General features: G+C 41.7%; 1 protein-coding gene and 1 pseudogene across 1 annotated transcript in view; one reads left to right on the top strand and one right to left on the bottom strand.

The window, feature by feature from the left end:
- Positions 1–13,593, top strand: part of col4a6 (collagen, type IV, alpha 6) — a 146,420-nt gene that overhangs the window by 39,567 nt on the left and 93,260 nt on the right. The window lies entirely within an intron of this gene.
- LOC146714114 (uncharacterized) lies at positions 182–1,835 on the bottom strand (annotated as a pseudogene).

The raw sequence follows: 13,593 nt of genomic DNA, 5'->3' as shown, positions 1-13,593 counted from the left end.
AGAATATCCTCATATGTGGATGTCATCTTTCTCAGAAACAAAAATCAGATAAAAAAAAAATCTCGTAATTATTTTTTTTCACATTCATCAGGATCCAATGAGCCCAAATACCAAAGTGAAATCGAAAATGCATGCCATGAACAAGTTCTTAGGAGGATAAAGTCAGGGTTCCCATTTAACTTTAGCATGTTTTGTTGGTCAAAGTCTGATTCTCTGTCTTCTTCAGCCCCGCCTCCTCTTTGGCGTTGCAGAGATATCCATCACCGTTCCTGACATTTTTCAGCATGACATTTTTCTGATGTCTGCAGAGAACAAGAAGACAGAACATAAATATTAGTCATTGCAGTTTTAACCGTCTTTTAATGCTTTCAGTGAAAGTGAAAATCAAAGATTTTACACTGTACAGCTCAACATGAAGATGAGATCTTTAAATACAGTCTCGGTGTCTGTCATGGTCCTGGGTCATTTTGAACCAGCATTCTTAGCTTTCCTGTGGTTTTGGATTTTGTTACTTCTTTATGTTCCTAGGATTGTTCTGTTTAGTTTATTTGGATTCCCTCTGCCCTCTGTCTCCTTGTGTCTGTGCTTATATTGTGGTGTTAGTTCTGGTGCCATGTTCCCACTCCTTGTGTTCCCTGTTCTCCTCATCCCTTCATGTATTTCTTCATGTTCCCTCTCTCTCTCTCCCCAGGCTGTCTCTGTGTACTTCCTGTGTTACTTTTAAGGTCCACATCTTGGTGTCAGCGTTTTCAGTTTTGTGTCCTCCCCATCCTGTCAAGGGTAATTGTCCTCAGCTTTGTTCCCCGTGTGCTTCAGCTTCCCTCATTACCTGTGTATTTATGTCAGTCTCCCTCTGTCCCATGTCGCATCGTCCCTCAGTGTTGTGTGTGCTTGCCTGTGTTCCTCTGTGAGGTTAGCTTAGCCCAGTTTAGTTTTGTATCTCCATGAATAAAAAGCCTTCTTTTACTTTACTCTTTTACTCCCCGTGTCTCGTGAGTCATGCGTTTTGGTCCCCCCCTGTCTGCACACAGCCATTTCCTGACAGTTTCAGTCCATTTAAAGTCTTTCACTCAGTCTACAGTGATACTCGTTTAAACTGTGAACTCTGAATGTGGAAGAATACCTGAGTAAACAATTAAGTTTTACAATGAAGTGTAAAACTATTTAAATGTGGTTAGTGTACTTACCGTGGGTGTGGTTGTAGGCTGTGAGGTGCTGCCCGGTGGTGGTGGTGATGGTGTGGAGACGTGCAGGTGGACAGCAGAGCGGTGTCTCTCTGTCTTCTCCACGTCACAGTAATACACTCCGTCGTCTCGGAGCTGAGCTCGCTTCACGGTGAGGGACAGGTCTCCTCGCTGGTTCCAGTCTGATGGTATGGACACTGGCCTTTCATCATAGCCGTCCCCGTAGGTGATTTGCTTAGACCAAGGATTCAGCTCCAGCACCAGCTCTCCGTCTCTCCTCCAGCGCACAGATTTCACAGCCTGTCCAACTGTAACGGAGTGACATGGCAGCGTGGCATCCTCTCCCCGGAGTGCGACAACTTTATAGGGTAGAAAAACGTGCAACTCTTCCAGCTCCCCCCTCTGTTTGTAGTTGCAGGTAAACGGGTAATAGCCGTGATCGTTGAAATCTGCTCTCTTTAATATCAGAGAGTCGGAGCTGTGAGCCATGTGGTGCCACCCATCAACTGGTGGCGGAGTGTACATTTTCCCGTCTTACACTCTTCTATGAGGTGAAATCTAACATTGTCTCCTATAGTGGCCTGGATCAGTTTACCAGACACCCAGCTGATAAAAAGAAAAAGAAGTAGTAGAAGGAGATGCATTCTGAGAGCGGAGCATCTACCTATCAGCTGGCTTTTTATTGTCACAGTGGATGGTGCAGAGGAGGAGAAGTATGTAGTGGAAGAGAGGAGGAGTCCAGTGGTCAGGCAGGCGAGCAATTAGTATGTAATGTCAGGAAATACTGAGATAATGAGCTGATGGGCTGGTGAAGACTGGTCCTTTTCATTTGGAGGATGTGTCAGAAATTAAAGAGCGGGACCACGGCTCCAATCATTTCCCTTAGATGCTATAAAGAAATTCACTGTATAAAAGGAGTAGTGAGATGTGTGTCTGTCCGTGTGTCTGTGTGCAAGCATGTATTTCACAAGCTTTTGAGGATTATGCCAACAGATGGAAAGCTTTATTAAGACACCAAATTTCTTAAATCTTTTATTTCTTTCTGCATTTATTTCTGTAGGAGCTGATTAGTCACATAACAAAAACCTCTCTCCAGCTAGACTGTGACATCTGTCTTTGGTGAATTTTTGTAGGAAGCCAAGTGATATTTCGCTGCAGTGTTAAGGTGTGTCCGATTTACACAAGCAGCTCACAATCTCTTTTGGATGACCTGTTTTGTGTGGGTGGCACTTCTCACACATTGTTGAGGAAACCTGTGAGAATGCAGTTAATGCGTTTTGTGGACTCTCCTGAAATCTATCCATGTCCAAACGGACAAAAATATTCACAGCTACATGGAACCCAAGTGTTCATGGCAAGCCTCGCTTTTTTGCCAACATGCCAACCCAACACATTTTTGCTTTGCGAGAGAGACTCATCTGTCTCCAAAGCTAAACACACACCCACCCATTTTGCTGGTGGTCTTTGTAACTCCATCATTTTAAAAATGTTGCCAGTAGTAGTTAATCTCCATCTTTTCTTAAGTGTTAAAGTAGCGAAGTCGGAGGTCATGTTTAACTTCTGTATAGGTTACAATCCATTCCTAATGAAGGCACATCTTAAAAGCTAGAGAGAGAAATTTCTGCAGAAATTTGCTGACAGATAGTTCTCATCTGTGCTCAATCAAAAGAGCACCACAAGATTGGCATGTTTTCCAAAAGGTGTCCAAATACTAGGAGGGGACTCATTCGACTCCATGACAGCAGCCTGTGTGCATGCCTTTCCCTTATGTGCTGCTGTCTCTTTCCGTTCTGGCTTGTTGGATGTACAGACAGTGTACAGAAAACCAAACAAGATGAACCGATCAACTAAAAGTCTCAAACTGCATTTAAGGCTGATGGTTGATTTTGAACGAAGGGAAGAAATTGAATCGCAATCCATCAAACAGTATTCAGCACAAATATCAGCTTGATGCTAGTAAAGGAAAAACCACAGGGTCTCGAGAACTTGAAAGAAGGAGGCGACTTGACTTCTTTACATTTTTGAAGATTTTTCACCTTTCATGCAAGAGGTTTCTTCAGAAAAAACAGGGGATATCAAGGGAATAAAAACGGGGAAAAACTCTCATATGTAACTCTTACCTGGAATCATTATTTCGTCAACTGGAAATATTGGAAATACTAAAGCCAAGGAGCTGGCTGGATAGATCATGCGGGAGTGAGCACACACAACATCACTTTCTTTAAATTTGCCCCTAACCTAATCGAACAACACCGACTTTCTCCTGCGGTCCCGGGTGTAATGTCTGGAAAGGTTTAGGGGGAAGTTAAATGTGATTCAAATCTGATAAAAGTGTCTGGTGCAGTCCAGCTTGTGTATAAATACATAGTAGAGATGGTGGTACTGCTAGATCAACCCATCCAATAGCTGTGGAGACATTTTCCTAAAAGATAAAAATGACAGCTTTATGGTGGTCGTTGAAGAAAAGGGGAGAAAGCAAGGAGGATTCAGCCTTGGTGCACATTGACTGATTGCACCCTTCTAATATTTGTTAGGATATTTGACAGATGGTACAGAAGTTTGTGGTTCTCAAGAGGGAAGCTCTTCCTTTTACTGATAAGTGATGGAAACATGCACTGTAGCGCTGTGGAGTCCTTTCTCTGGCCTTGAAGAACAAGATGATCAGTCGCATGAACATTTGATGGTTAACTGCACATTACCATTACCCCATTTGTAGACGTATGTACATACAAACATTCAAACACACATGCAAGCCTTTCTTTTTCACATACACCTCTGTAACTGGCTTTGCTATGGACCCACAGGATTACAAGTCGGATGACCAAACCTTTGGTCTGTCACTCAGACTCGAGCAGTAGATCCTAACCTTTGTGGCTTGTAACCCCTTCTAATAAAGAAACTGCCAGCTCTTATCACTGATTATGGCCTCCTCAGAACATGCCTAAGAGCTGCTGTTCAGTCTCCAGCTGGATCATATGACTATATTTTAGAGGCACGGTGGTTCAATGCTTGCATTTGCACATACAGCCAAATTGATAATCACCGCTTAACTTACCATTCATATCTGGGGGAGGAAGTTGGGATGCTCAGGACTCCATGCGGTAATTAGAAACATGGTGATAAGAAATTGTTAGAATATCAGTACAAACTATAAAAACATGTTTTTCTTTCAAGCTATCTTCTCATTAGCTTGACATAAAACTTGACATGAACTTGAAGTGTAGCCAGGTTAGAGACAGCTGCCAGGACTTTAAAACTACAGTTGACCCTTAGTTTTAAAGTCCTGGCAGCTGCCTCTAATCTGGCTGTACAAATCTCAATCTGTGTTGGTCTGCAGAAGATAATGGATGTGGTTTGTGTTTACATTTCTGGCAGAGTGACATTTTTATTGGAATACACATATTCATAGTTTAACCTAAATTTAACGGTTGAATTCAGACATTGATTCTTCATCCCTAATAATTTTTTCACCCTAGGTTAATATTGAGCAAATTCTGAAATCATGACTTAATATTCCATAATTTCCATTATTTGTGAATGTTTGTATTGTGGGGCTTGCACGTGTTTGGGCATGAGTTAAATGCATGGAAATTATTGATGAGATAACAAAAAACATGCTGTGTAATTGCAGTGATGGGTTTCCCACCAGCAAGATTAATGACTTCTAGATAACACACACTAACAAACACACACATACATGCACATGCAATCTGTCACCCATCTTCTTTTCCTTGTGGGTGGCCTTGGTGTATTCACCTCGGGAGCCTAGCTGTTAAGAGATCAAATATACACGCACATTCACACTCTCAGATACACACCTTTACTTGTACACTTTTGTAAATCACTCAAATACTTGCTTTATTTTGTCCCTGCATGTGAGTCGGGCAACCTCAACCTTGAACAAAAAAGAATTAGCAAATTCATCTAGAAAATAGCTTGTAGTTACATTTGAGTATTAGTTGGGGTTTAGTTTAGTTTAGTTAGGGTGCTACATTTGGTCCATGCTTTGGATTGGTATACAAATTTGAACCATGACCTACTTACAGGAGTGTTTCAGATTCATGAAGCAAGGCCTACAAGCCTCTTTAGAAGGGGGTGGATTTAAAAAAAATGCAAAGATTTAAAGCAACCTGACACCTGACAAGTCACAGGTTCTCATCTATGGCTACAATGCCACAAGCTGCAACCCAATGTTAAGCTAACGTATACGTGAAACCCAACCTGTCTTGCTAATACATTTACTGATGTGTTAAGCTAATGTTGAAGCTAAGCTAATAAACATGTGCAATTTGAGCTTCTTGTGTCCGTTTAGCTTTTAGAAGATTTGGAGTACAAAAAGGAGATGAGAGGAATACCTGAAAGATTAGAGTCTCTGTTTTCCTTAGACTTTGGGTTACACAAAGCCAGTCTTTTTTTTAATTAGGCACACTTAATATTGAATTTCAATAAATCCATCTTGGATGAAGATGATAAGATGCAGTTGGGGCAGACTACAGTTTATAATGCTGTTGAACTTTATTGGATAAAATCTTTTGTTTTAAAATTTGAAACATTACATTTAGGTGTCTAAAAATCAGAATGCATTATTTTACGTCATAGATTAGACAAACACAAATGTATCAATAAAAGTTTACAGGGGATAAATTTCTAGAGAATATATGACATACAGCCACAAATTTATCTGCATGCTAGTTCTGATTCTAACATTAAAACCACTGTCAGGTGGCCGCATTCAGACCAAGAGCACTTGGCAGCAGCCTCCTCCAACAGGACAGTGCAACCTGCCACAATAGCTTAATAAACATGTCATTGATCATTGACAAGTTATTGATCCAGCTTTCAAACCATCCATGTCCAAAAGCTGACTTGATAACCTAAATTTATGTTTTTTTGCAACTAAAAGTAAATACAAAATTGCCTAAAAGATGATTAATGAACATCATTGGGATTGCTAGGTCTGGATTGTTCCTTCCACTGGGCCCTACATTTTTACTTGTAACTTCCCCCTCCCACACAAACGAATGAAAAGGCTGAAAAATTATAGTCATCCCCATCTTTTTAACGCTTGTTTGTGTCGTAGCCTTCTTAATGTCCTGTGATAAAAGGGAGAGGTGTATTAGAAATGCCATGCTCTTATCAAACTAAATCCATTAGCTCTCAGCTTTAAACACCTGCCCCGCCCTGATCTCATTTACCTCTGTTTTTTTTAAAAAAAGGACTATTTAAGTGGAGCAGTGTCCTCCCTCTTGAGCCAGAAGTATGCCTCTGACCTACAAAGTCACCAGGTTTTTAATTGTCTCCACAGGGGCCCCTTAAGCCCTTCACATGAAGCAGAGTGGTGCCTGGGGCCCATTCTGTTTAAAACCTCAAAGGGTACCACCTTAACTGTATGTGTGTGTGCGTGCGTGGGCATGAAAAACAATGTGTTGGATGTGTGTGTGTGGTCTGCTATCAAATAGAAATCAGCAACAGGTTAAAGTCTGCTAAAGAGGTAGCTAGAAACTCATCGGTCCCATACATGAGTGTGTGTCTGTGGGTGGGTTAAGACCCCCTGCAGAGTAGACCGGTGGAGAAGATGAGCAGTGCATTGTGATGTGCTGTTTTTACCGTAGCTAAGGAGAGAATAGCATTACCATCCAAAAGGCCTTCTGTTGTGCTTGGAGAACCTTTAAGTGCTGCTCTGTTTCGAGCTACTTTTAGTGTGTGTGTGTGTGTGTGTGTGTGTGTGTGTGTGTGTGTGTGTGTGTGTGTGTGTGTGTGTGTGTGTGTGTGTGTTCGTGCGTTACCTAATTTTTATTTAGATCATTGAAAGTTGTCTAAAACATAAAAAGGTTGTTTATTAATCCAACTTAAACTCAGTTTTTAGGTCATTAGTGTGTTTTAGTCTTTACAAGTATACAGCTTATATATAGCTTGTATGGGAGAATCACAGTGGTCCAGTGGTTAGCACTGTTCCCTCATAGGAAGAGAGTCCTGGGTTTGAATCCACTGGCCAACTTCCTGTGTGGAGTTTGCATGATCTCCCTAAACTTGCGTGGGTTCTCTCTAGGTGCTCCAGCTTCCTCCCAGAGTCCTAACATGTGCAGTTAGGCATGCAGTTATGGAGTTGGGCTAATTGGCGATTGGCATAAAAAGTGCATTGGTTTTTTTTTTGATGGATAGTTTACAGTGGGGCAAAAAAGTGTTTAGTCAGCCACCGATTGTGCAAGTTCCCCCACTTAAAATGATGACAGAGGTCAGTAATTTGCACCAGAGGTACACTTCAACTGTGAGAGACAGAATGTGAAAAAAAAAATCCATGAATCCACATGGTAGGATTTGTAAAGAATTTATTCGTAAATCAGGGTGGAAAATAAGTATTTGGTCACCTCAAACAAGGAAAATCTCTGGCTCTCACAGACCTGTAACGTCTTCTGTAAGAAGCTCTTCTGTCCCCCACTCGTTACCTGTATGAATGGCACCTGTTTGAACTCATCATCTGTATAAAAGACACCTGTCCACAGCCTCAAACAGTCAGACTCCAAACTCCGCCATGGCCAAGACCAAAGAGCTTTGGAAGGACACCAGGAAAAGTATTGTAGACCTGCACCAGACTGGGAAGCGTGAATCTACAATAGGCAAGCAGCTTGGTGTGAAAAAATCAACTGTGGGAGCAATCATCAGAAAATGGAAGACATACAAGACCACTGATAATCTCCCTCGATCTGGGGCTCCACGCAAGATCTCATCCCGTGGGGTCAAAATGATCACGAGAACGGTGAGCAAAGATCCCAGAACCACACGGGGGGACCTGGTGAATGACCTGCAGAGAGCTGGGACCAAAGTAACAAAGGTCACCATCAGTAACACACTACAACGGCAGGGAATCAAATCCCGCAGTGCCAGACGTGTTCCGCTGCTGAAGCCAGTGCATGTCCAGGCCCGTCTGAAGTTTGCCAGAGAGCACATGGATGATACAGCAGAGGATTGGGAGAATGTCATGTGGTCAGGTGAAACCAATGTAGAACTTTTTGGTATAAACTCAACTCGTCGTGTTTGGAGGAAGAAGAATACTGAGTTGCATCCCAAGAACACAAAAAAACATATAAAATGAGCTGTAGATCAACATTGTGTCAGGGCTGCTCGCTGTCTTTATTCTGCAAAGGTCATGGACTGATTCACAGACACATACTTGCAGAACTAATAAAAAAGGTACATTGCTTGTGTGCGTGCATGTGTGTGTGTGTGTTTGCATTCATTGGCGAACGGGTCAATAGCTTCACATCAGGACAATTTATTGACTCTTTTGCATCACTATGAAAGCCATAAATTACCGGAGTGATGCTGATCAGCTTCCCAGCCTCCTTTATTTCCCCCTCTGTCCGTCACTCTTTCCTCCCCCGCTGTCCATCTGTAACCCCCCAGCCCCGCCTCTATCTTTCTTTCTTCATGAGTCTGTGTGGAGGCTTATTCAGAGGGCACTGGGGCAGAAGGCTCTGACAGGAGGATGAAAGAGACAAAATTAAAGTGACCAGCAAGCAACGGGGAGGAGGCAGCAGAGGAATTTCACATCAGAGCGTAATAATGTTGTGTTGTAGCTGTGTATAACGCTCACAGCAAATATCTGTTTTTTTTATGAATAAGTTACTTTAAATAAAAACCAAAAAACCTCTCACAGCTAATTTTCACGTTGTCACTGTATTCATTCCTAAAGCAGCTCCAAACATGATCTGTTGGCGAGTGCTTAAATGAAAACACACTACTGAATTCTTTGTTCTTGCAGTGAAAAAAGCCATGTAGTGACAAGTTTAAATTCCCGTTTCTCACAGCCCAAAGAGATGATAAACTTTGTCCACCCCCAGGTGTTCAGTTCACAGTGACATATATGAAGAAAAGCAAAAATTCGCCTCCTTGCCAACAGTTTTTTTTTCAGTTCCCCAGGCAAAGATATCCAATAATGCCCAACCGCCGTTCCTTTATCCTTCATTCCTCACTACATTCCTCTCCACAACTATGTCTTCTAACTTTTAGGCCTGCAGGCCGTGCAGATGTACCGATGTGCCGAACACATATAACATTTAAAAACACGAAACTGACCTGGTCACAGAGCTTCCAGGATGTGTGTGTGTGCATGTGTGGTGGTGTGTGTGTGTGTGTGTTCACAGACCTGCACATGTCCTATCACCTGTTCCAGGTAATTAAGATAATTTCAGCAGATGTCTTCAATTGGAGTGTAATTACAGAGGTATTTCTAGATAAAGACAGACTTTGTGTGTGTGTGTGTTCATGTGTTGCAGAGGTGTTGTTTATCCCATATGTGTTCATGAACACATGAAAGTGATGTGTTAGCTGTGGGCTAAAATACCAGCATGCACACATTAGGTTCAGTAATACTGTATTTAGTTTAGTGCATGATTTTTATGAATGATATTCTTAAAGATACACACGTAAAATCATCAGATTTTCTTGCTAACAGAGAACTCAGAGGAGTTTTTAATATGTATTTCTTTGCTGTTGAAGCTCAGGAGTTTCTTTTTTTTCACATTTTCTTAAAAATGGTGCTTCATTGGATGTGGTGCATTACGTATGTATATATAAATATGTCCATGGCATGACCAGTGATATTGGGACTCATTTGTTATGTCAAGCTACTGCCATTTAATGTTGCTAAATCTGGGTTGTTATAATATTAAAGAGCTGTCTGTCACTTTCAGATGAAATTTATCCTAAAAAAAACTTCCTCCTCTTCTTTTAGCTCTTCTCAGTTTAGTTCATGGTGTCAGTTGCTAGTTTCAAGTTTTCTTCAACAGTGTTTATTTTGTATATTAAGCCTCCTGTTGTTGTAAAATAAGCAGTGATTTCACAGAATTTCACCAATGTGTGAGCATACAGTGTTCTCAGTTTCCCGGTCAGCTCAACCTTTTGCTCGTGTCATATGGGTTCAGTTAACCAACGCAACCCAAATCATCAAGCGGAGACCTCACAACAGCAGTCCACAAACCAGTGGGTGGACTATGAGCCATCGTTTATATACTGAATGATTTCAACAGGATAATAAAAAAAAAATCCTCATAAGCAGGAAATAACTGCACCAATTTGTCCCCCAAAAAGCAGAACTCTTTGGTCCTGGGTCAGTTTTGTTGTCAGACTTTCTTCCTTTCAGGAGCTTGTTTTGAAAGTACAAGCTGCTCCATAAAACATGACCAAAACGACATTTAGAGCATGTTCTGAACATCTAATGGGCTTGGAAAGAAAAGCAACAGGACTTTTTTCAGTTGTCTACTGGCTTAAAGAAGTCATGGCCTGGTTGACCGAGAACCTACACGTCCTGTTCTGGATATTTTTTCCACTGTATTTTAACTCATCACTGAGCTTTTTTTCACTTGATTATTAGGTTTAGGCACCAGGAATTCCTGAGTTAGATTCAAGACAATTTTGTGGCTTTGACACATGATCCCCGAACACTGAAAAAATTATGCCTACCCACTGCGCTTAAACTTGTTCTTCATGAGCATCCTTGTGTGGGAGACAGAATTTTGTACCACTCCTGTCATAATACAGCAGTGTTTTGTGACCCGGACATGAGAGCAGGACAGCTTGACATATTAGGGCACGCAGAGAACAAATGTAAATAAAAGCAGAGTCCGTAATAAATGCAAGAAATTAGCTGGTGACTCCAAAGTGCTTCTGCATAAGTGTTTATTTCTCTGTGCACATTCATTGCGTGAATGCATGGCAGCACATGGTTAAAGAACCTTAACATACTGGGACAATAAACAGATAAGGACAAGCTCATGCATTTCCAACCTAAAATATGCACGCACATTTACACACTTTGGTGACATTGTTGAGTTGCAATGGTGTAGAACTGTGCATAGGGGCATTGGGGGCAAACAGAGTCAGGCAGCTTCTCTGTCAAATGCGGGCATGTCCATTCAGCGCTCCCATCTGTGATGATTTGGAATGAACTGCACTGAGGTCGAGAAGAGTGCCATCAAATATCACCTTGTGTTTGTTTTAAGGGCCCGTCTGCATTTCCATGATTGGGCCAGTTGGGTTTTCAGTAATCCAAAACCTTGCCAAGTGGACGTGTCATTTCTTGGTGTGATTTTTTTCTCCTATTAGTATTATCATTATTATTATTTTTTGTTATTAATGGTTTTATATTATTATTAGTCAGCAGGTGCTATTTTATAAATGAAGTTGGCTCGACTTGATTTGAGTTGCCAAGATGAACGCCAAGGAGAGGTGTTCTGCAGACGTTGCCTGACCCAAAGTTAGCACACATGTACGTAAGCTGTGACAGAACGATGCCTATGAGTGGATACAAAGAGCAAACTGGGTGAAAGGTTTGAACAGGCAGGAAATTTTAAAGACATGTGCTTTACATTCCTACTTTGATAGACAAACATGTGAATTACAGGCAGTTGCAGACGGGAAATTTACTGTAAACATTTCTTAAGTCCCCCTTTTTATACCAGTGTATGTCTAAAACAAACACACAATACATCTGCACAAAAACCTAGTCCAGGTGAGCATCCAGACAGGATGTGACCCTCCTCGTCTGTCCACGCTCCGTCTTGACCCCTGCGGTGTTTGGCTTCGAATCAGGATGCTAGCGTGCATGAAAAATTCAAACGAGCAACTCATTCAGAGGAACCCCTCCCGCTAATAATAGATTTTCAGTCTTCCGGGAACAAGCAAACACCCACTGCAGCGGAGATCAAAAACAAAAGACTCTTAGTGCCAAAGTAGACTTTCTCAAAAATTGTTGGCAGGACAAAAGGTCACATGGTGCTTGTATGGTCTTGTGTCGAGTCATTTTCTTAACTGTTATTCTGGGTTGTTGTTTGTGACTGATAAAGGATAGTCAGGCAGCCTGTTTTTACTTCAGCTGCACTAAAGGCCTGTCATCAACTGTGTAATTGAGGGAATGTTTGAAAATACTACAAAATAGACAGGTGCTATTAACATTTCCAAAGCCCAAGGCGATGCTTCCAACATACTTTCTACAGAGCATGAAATTCTCACAGTTGACCAGTCGTTTGTGTTGGGCACATCGACATGTTATTTACAACTAAAGATGCTCCAAGGAGTTCATTCCTTTGCGGGAAACATTTGCTTGTTTAATACATTTAAACTGGGAACGTATTGGAAAATGTTGAGAAATGTGACATCTCTCCAAACTATTAAGCCCACTGATCATGACCACCCGCCACTGCAGTTGAGAACACGACATTCCTGATCTCTCCGATTCACGTCACTGGAGACCCACTTCTCCCGTGCCCTTGTTCCCCCTTCCTCCTGAGGTCCTTCCTCTACTTCATGGTCAGGGAGTTGGAAGAAAGGATGAACTATAAACTCAAAGGAGGGATTCAGTTCGTCTGGTGATAACTGAGTTTTTGAGTTTTCTAAAATAATGTAGCGGCTACACAAGGGTCATCATAACGTTAGTGCAGGTGGGGAAGAGACTGTCTGGTTGTCTGTTCATAATCATAGTCATCCTTATTTAAAGAAAAGAAAAACAAAGACAGATGCATTTAATCCTTCATTTCAATAACCGGATCTCTAGTTCTCACTTTGTAAGGCCTGACTAGACGTCTCTTACACGGAAACAACATCGGCATCTGCGCGTCTAGGATTCCCTCTTTGTCGTTTTGACCTGGGGGCGATACCGCCAGGGTTTCAGCCATGTTTGCCGGCAATCTGTGTGATTAGGTTCAAAAGGAAAGCAGATCTGAAGAGAGACCTTTTGCTACATACCTGATACAAGCCCCCCCACCACCATCACACACACTCGACTGCACACACCCTTTCTGCACACTCGTATGGTGATGAAGGACAGCTATGTCTGTCTCTTGTCACATCCTGTCGCTCTTGAGAAGATAAAGAAGACATGCAAAGTACACACACACAGACACACACTCAGTCTGTACTTGGCAGCCAGAGAGGTGAGATTGACATCTTGACTTTGGTGTCATGGATGGCTGGTTTTATGTACGACATAGCTCTATATAATAGACATTGTAACACGGTAATTGAACAGTTTATTAATTATCATTTCAAGCTGACAGCTATAAACTTATTTTGAGGTTTCCAACAATGTTGTAGTGCATTAATTCATCAACACCCTCCTCTGTTTTTTTCCTCCCTAACTTCCCCATCAGTGTTTATGGGCTGCTTTATGGTCCCATTAGTTTCTCCACTGGTTGAAGTGCCTCCCTTATACACCATATTTGCCTGAGTCATCACAACCCTGACATAACTTTAGTTCTGTCCATGTTCAGACAGGATAAAGTGGTTGATAAAAAAGCAGAAAGATTATTGTGTCTGGGCCCTTGACGATCACGTAGATCATTTATTTAAACACAGTGTAGGAGTGGAGTACCTGAGGGGTGCAGACTTACACACCTGGTTTGGAGTTGCTCTT

The sequence above is a fragment of the Copadichromis virginalis genome, linkage group LG3 (genome assembly GCF_057382275.1).
Source record: "Copadichromis virginalis isolate Kocher_CV1m ecotype Utaka linkage group LG3, C_Virginalis_male_GT1.1, whole genome shotgun sequence".
NCBI classification, from domain to species: Eukaryota; Metazoa; Chordata; class Actinopteri; order Cichliformes; family Cichlidae; genus Copadichromis; species Copadichromis virginalis.
Note: the sequence above shows the minus strand (reverse complement) of the source record. Positions and strands in the feature narration are given on the sequence as shown.